The sequence below is a fragment of the Octodon degus genome, unplaced genomic scaffold (assembly GCF_000260255.1).
Source record: "Octodon degus isolate 3935 unplaced genomic scaffold, OctDeg1.0 scaffold00003, whole genome shotgun sequence".
NCBI classification, from domain to species: Eukaryota; Metazoa; Chordata; class Mammalia; order Rodentia; family Octodontidae; genus Octodon; species Octodon degus.
The window spans coordinates 32051474-32057295 of NW_004524579.1; the positions used below are offsets into that span (position 1 = coordinate 32051474).

Sequence of the window (5822 nt, forward strand, 5' to 3'; positions counted from 1 at the left end):
GTTGGCTTTCCTTGTAGCCCTCCTTTTTCTCTAATTTTGGTCTGCAAACTTAGGTTGTTAACCATCCAGAAGACAAGCTTATTGTTATTATCAAACGATATCTCAACCCTTTTATTCTTTGTTTTAAAATAGGACCTCAATGAGCTGCCCAAGCTGAACTCAAACATATGATGTTACTATCTCAGTACCTGGTATCAGAGGCTTGCAACCATATGCAACCCATTTTTAAAATTCATATAGACATCAGTCTTTGTTCTTCTTGCTTTTTATAGATATTCTTGCAAAATTAACAGGACTTCAGAAGAACCCTAAGAATTAGACACACCAAAATCATCAGGTGCTAAAATTTGCAGCCATAATTTCTATCTTATTCAAGTTTTCTAAAATACCCATGTATTACTTTTTTTGTTTTTTACTTTAAAGTCAGATATATTTTAAAAGACTACATAAAAAGTAAATTGTGTAGTGAAGAACATACAAATAAGGTTGATGAATAAAAAGGCACATCTGAAAAGTGTAGGAGAACTAGAAAGAATTGTTCTTTTCTTTCTAACACAGGAGAGAAAAGCAGACATATTGAAATTATTTTCTCAGGTGAAGCTTTCTGTCAGTGGAAGTGATTAACACTGGCTTCCTTTCTCTCTTGTCCAAGGCAGTCTTCATTCTCCTCATCTTCTGAGAAGTCTTCGGTCGTCTGCTATGTAGATGTGATACATCATGGCAACAGCTAGAGCTGAGATGGCTGGGATAACCCAGTTGGTTCACCACCTGGAATTAGATTCAACAGTAGTAACAAGACTTTCTGAAGGCTTGGCTAACTTTGATCTGTCATCAGGATGGACCTCACCAGTGATGTAAGTTTTAGACAGTTCTCTAGCATCAGTAGGATGAGCAACATCTTCAAAGTTTCCCAGAGCGTCACCTCATGCTTGTTCTCTTAAAACTTCCTCCCACCAGGATGCTCTTCCAGAAACTTGGTCAAATCGTACACCTTGTGGTACAGGATCACCCAGGTGCTTTGGATATCTTTGTGCTTCTGAATCTCTTCCAAAATGTGGTACTTTACCACCTGATCCTCCTGCCCGGCCATCTCGGTAAGCAACAAGCCACCCCAAGTCCGGAAAACACAACCATGCTGGGTGCAACACCGCTCATATCTCAGCCACCTCCAACTGGGACATTCCCTGTGCTTCCCCCATGTATTACTTTTTAAATCAAACTTTTAAAAATTAATCTTCCCAAAGCAATTATCTTCTCCCACACCATTTTTACCTACATTTTTATTCTCTGCTGATGGTAAGACAGAAAGATTTTCAGTAGAAAGTCCTCATCCTTCTTCTGGGTCTAAACCAAGGTAGCTCTCCGCGGAGACTCTCTCAGTGAACCGTTCACCTCAGAGCAATTACTTTCTCCTCTGAACCTAAAGCACAGCATTGCTACACTTCTGACAGTGCTCCAGCCTACCCCAGTGTGGGGCAATCTTAATTTGCATCTGGATTCCTGTTCTAGAGTACTGAATAGCAGCTTATTTCACACTCAAAAATGTCTCTGTTAGTATGATAACATATGACTGACTACCCTGCTTCTCTAACTCACCTCTGAAAGAAATTTCACCTCCCCAGTCTAATAATAACTCTACAGTGACAGCATGTTTCATTCCTCCAATACCTTTTTCTACACATTCCTCTGTGCTTTGCCCATGGGAGCAACTCAAATAGTACTTGAAAATCAATTGGTGTTACTACCGTTCACAACAGAGAGTGCTCATAGTGTTAATAAGCAGGTAATTCTGTGGAGAACTTCCTCCCCATCCTTACACACACATATACACACACACACACACACACACACACACACACTCACAAACACATATCTGACCACCATATAAAGAGCATCTAAATCCATTCCACAGACCCCATCTTATTTGCTCCTCACTCCAGCTGGCTAGTGGTGTGATGGGGGCCTTCTTCATCCTTGCAGAGTAAGAGCTACAATTCTAGATTCTACGTGTCTTTACTGAGAATTGCCCTGAAGTAAAACTGTAATGAATTGCTCATCATTGCTAATACTCATTTCCTCTTTTACCATGTTCACTGCCTCCTTCATTCATAATACAATCAATGACCAACTGCCACGATCTTAACATGAGGCAAGGTGTTGTGTTCTTAAAAAAAATAATCCATCTGACTTAGAGCTTAGAATTTGATCGCAAAGATAGCAACCCAAGCAGTCAGTGTACACAGCTGTTGAGAAATGGACCGTGTACTAAGGGAACACAGAGGAGAAAATACCTAATTTTTATCCCCCTTTTTGGATGAGTTGGAGAAGGTTTCACAGAAGTGACATTGAGCTAAATGGTAAAGTGAGAATTGGGAAGAAAAATACATCAAACAAAAGTGCAAAAAAAAAAGTCCAGAAATACCAACCAACTCCCTGGGTGCGCAGCGTATCAGTCATGCGAGCAGGAGGCTGAGGGGAAATGGCCAGCAAGTACAGTTAGGGAGAAGAGTGCCAGATAGAGGCTGGCTGACATGAGAAGGGCTTGGGCTTCATGTTGTAGACAAAGAAATAAGAAACAGTAAAAGTTTTCCAAGTTAGAGGATGGTGTGACAAGATGTTTGCTTTCGATTGCTTTCCCTTACATACACAAATGGTGAAAGGCTGCTTTCCTGTAATGAGAGACTTGGAGAGGAAGCTATGTCTGCAGGAAAAGTGTACCATTATACTCAGAGGGTATTGTTACACCATGGGATAGCTGGGCAGGAGGGGGCGCTTAATGGAGATTTTTTTTTTTTTTTTTTTTTGCGAACCAGAGATTGAACTAAGACCCTTGTACTTGCCAGGGAAGCACTTATTATTCCACTGAGCCATCTCTCCGGCCTCTTAACGGAGATTTTGAAAAAGCTACAGTTCTCTCTGCTAAATAACTATCCATTTTACTCATTTGGTTCCAATGGTATTTGGGGTGCTACTGGTTGGATGTTGAGGGAGAAGAAAGCAGTGCTAATGGTGCAAAAAGGCAAAGGGTTGAAGGAAAGGAAAAGGGGCTTCTCGTTTGTGCTACCAAGCTGGAAAAGACTGGAGACCCAGATTTTGGATATAGTTTGCTTGATGAAAACTAGAGAGTCCTTCCTGGTCCTCATCTCGGTCCTGGAAATTTATATTTGTAATCCCATGGATTAGTTATTAGAATCCCATCAAGTGAATTGCAATCCATCACTTCCAGAGCAAACCATGGCGAGAATAAAAACACTAAAGCATATTTATAGCTATGGAGAGTCAAGGGGTCCTAAGTCCAGCGATGGTGATGGCTATCCAGAACAAAGGCCTCTACCCAGGACTGACTCTGGGTTTTATTCAGTCATGAAGAAAGAGTGGCTTAGGGATGAATGACTGAGAATGGCAGGAAGTAGGTGAGTACTGTGAGCTGGGCTAGGTAGGAGGCTTGTATTTACTTCTACAATATGCAGAAAAGGATATGCAGCGAGTAATCTGCATTACACAATTGAGATAGTATCTAGTGTTTTGGGGTCCAGTGCTTCAGCTCTGATGTGTAATCTTTCAAGCCCCAGGAAGTCATAGCCTCTATCTCAAAGTTCAATCCCAGTGGGCAGCATGGAACATTGGCTTCTCTCGACCTGGATCATATTAAAGAGCAGCAAGTGTGGGTTATCAGGGAAACACATGTGCCCTCTTCATAGACTACCTCCAGCACCTCAGCTAGACCAATCTACATTGCCTAAAGCCAACTGAAGGGATGAGGCAAAGTCCTAGCCAGCTCTATACCAATACATGGAAATAAGGTCAGGCATAGCCAAAATGGAGACAACTGCTCTTCTTTCAAGCAGAGCTGCTCTGGTGGTCCTCCACAGAAAGCTTTGGTTCTGCACATGTTAAAGGAGAAATGTTCATAGGGGTTCCAGATGGAAAAATCCAATTGATTATGGCACTATTAGTGTCAGACTTTAGAGGAAAAATTAGCCTTAGAGATAAAGATGGGAATGCTTTCAGTTCCTGAGCACTAATCAGAACTGTGGGAAGGAATAATGTCATCCAGGGACAGACTGACTATCAAAATGAAATAGAAACAAGAACTGAAAAGAGAGGCACAGTTAAGAGTAGCTGGAAATGAGGTATCACCCATCCTGTCAGGTTCAGTTAATTGGTAGTATCTGCTTGGAGTCCCCAAGCAAGACTCCAAGACCCCAACCCAGATGCCAAGATGATTTCACAAGACAGACAAGGAGCAGGAACTTGGGAGTGATGACATCGCAGACCAAAGAGGCTGGACAAAGAAAACAAGGATGTGAGAAGCAGGAGAGTAATGAGCATACACATCACAGAAGAACACCCGCAAGACAAGTGCTTCAGAGAGATCATAGACAACTAGGGCCTGAGAAGACGCTGGAATGGGGACATCTGCAATTTAACTGAGAGCTCTCAGTGATGGAAGGGAAAGCACTGAAGAAATAAAGGAGCAAAGGAAAGGAGTTGAGGTGACCTCGATGAGACAAGTAGATGTCCTGAAGAAATTTGCAGTGTCTCCCAAGGACCACACTGCAATGTTGGCTCAGGGATCTCAGGTGAATTCCTCTCCTCAGGCTGCCATTTTAGTGTGTCCTGTACTTTTTCATCATTTTCTCTGACATGCCCTATACAGGCCCACCAGGCCTAAAAACTCAACTTTGATAGCATAATGAAAGAAGTCAAAAATTTTCAAATTTGAAAGACAAAAGGTCAAAAGGGTCTAATGTATACAAAAGAATATCTCCACTCCCCCAAATCAAGGTCTCTCTTAGTAGAAGAAATAGAAGGGGGGCAGTTAAAGAGAGGAGATGACAGCAGGCATCCTCCTATCCCGGGATGAAGCTTTGAAAAGATAGTGGGAGGGGACAGCCTTCTAGGTTCAAATGGAAAAGGTGAAAAGCATAGTATTTGAAAACAGCACTACCAGTCCTAAATTTCAAATTAGAGCTGCCTTTGATTGCAAATGTTTAAACTTATATTAAAGGAAAATGGCCATCAAGGGAATTGCTTCAAAAGCCAGGCTCAGCATGAGGTAATAGGATGGTTCCCTCATTAGAATGAAATAGGGGCTGCGCTGTGATTGAAACGGTAACAATCTAGGGCCCAAGGGTTGGTCATTTTTTACACTGCACTGACCCCTAGAGGTTCTCTCTTTCCTTTACAATGTGCTGTGCTTTTGATCCACAGGGGCATACACTGATTACTAAAGGGATACTATTGCTTCACTTTCTTACAGTCAAATGGGGTGTGAAAAGGGGAAAATCAGGGAAATGAAATCTTGCTGCTGAGTGCTATCAATTAAACCAATTTAGTAGTAGCAAACTTAGTCTGTGAGTTTCTCCTGCCACAAGTGCTAGTAGTAAAACTTACTGCACTAACAGGCAGATTGAAAACAAGCTTTTGCATTTTAAATGTGCATTTTTTACTTCCTGTCCCATGTAACACCTGAGACCCTAAGCCAGCTGCCAAGGTATCCAGCATGCCCCCACCCCACCCCAATACAAGGAAGGATGTGGAAAGTCTTGGTCCTGTCTGAAGCCCCCGTGGCCCGGATTGCCTTCATTTGTCACTTTGCTAAACTTCTCACCTGAAAAAAGTAGAGTCCCCAATGTTCTCATATGTCGCATTAAGTTGAAACAAACACTATGTGAAGTAGCAAGCTGTGTTCATTTCTATGAACTAGAGGAAAAACATCTGTCTTAAGTATACATAAGAATTTTAATGACACACTTCTGACAATAAAATTCTTGATTTTTAACTCACCGACCACCCAGGGATCTGCCCACAGAGAAAGG

General features: G+C 41.9%; 1 pseudogene; it reads right to left on the reverse strand.

Moving 5' to 3' along the window:
- Positions 1 to 668: 668 nt before the first annotated feature.
- On the reverse strand, positions 669 to 1090 carry LOC101574037 (annotated as a pseudogene).
- Between the last annotated feature and the right edge of the window lie 4732 nt (positions 1091 to 5822).